Raw genomic sequence first — 209 nt, forward strand, 5'->3', positions numbered from 1 at the left:
CCTGGCGGGGGGCTCCCGGCCCAGCCGGGTGGCGCAGAGGGCGGAGCCACTGAGCGAGGGCGGTGGGGGAGCCCCAGCGGCCCGGCCACCCAGGCCTGCGGCTTTTTACCGTCCCCTCCCCCTCCTCGCGCGGCGCGAGAATTAACCCTTCGGGGCTGGTGGGTGTCTACGCTCAAATGCCGCTGGGCCCCCAGTGGCCGGAGGCGCAG

This window comes from Tupaia chinensis, unplaced genomic scaffold, assembly GCF_000334495.1.
Source record: "Tupaia chinensis unplaced genomic scaffold, TupChi_1.0 Scaffold000573_1, whole genome shotgun sequence".
NCBI classification, from domain to species: Eukaryota; Metazoa; Chordata; class Mammalia; order Scandentia; family Tupaiidae; genus Tupaia; species Tupaia belangeri.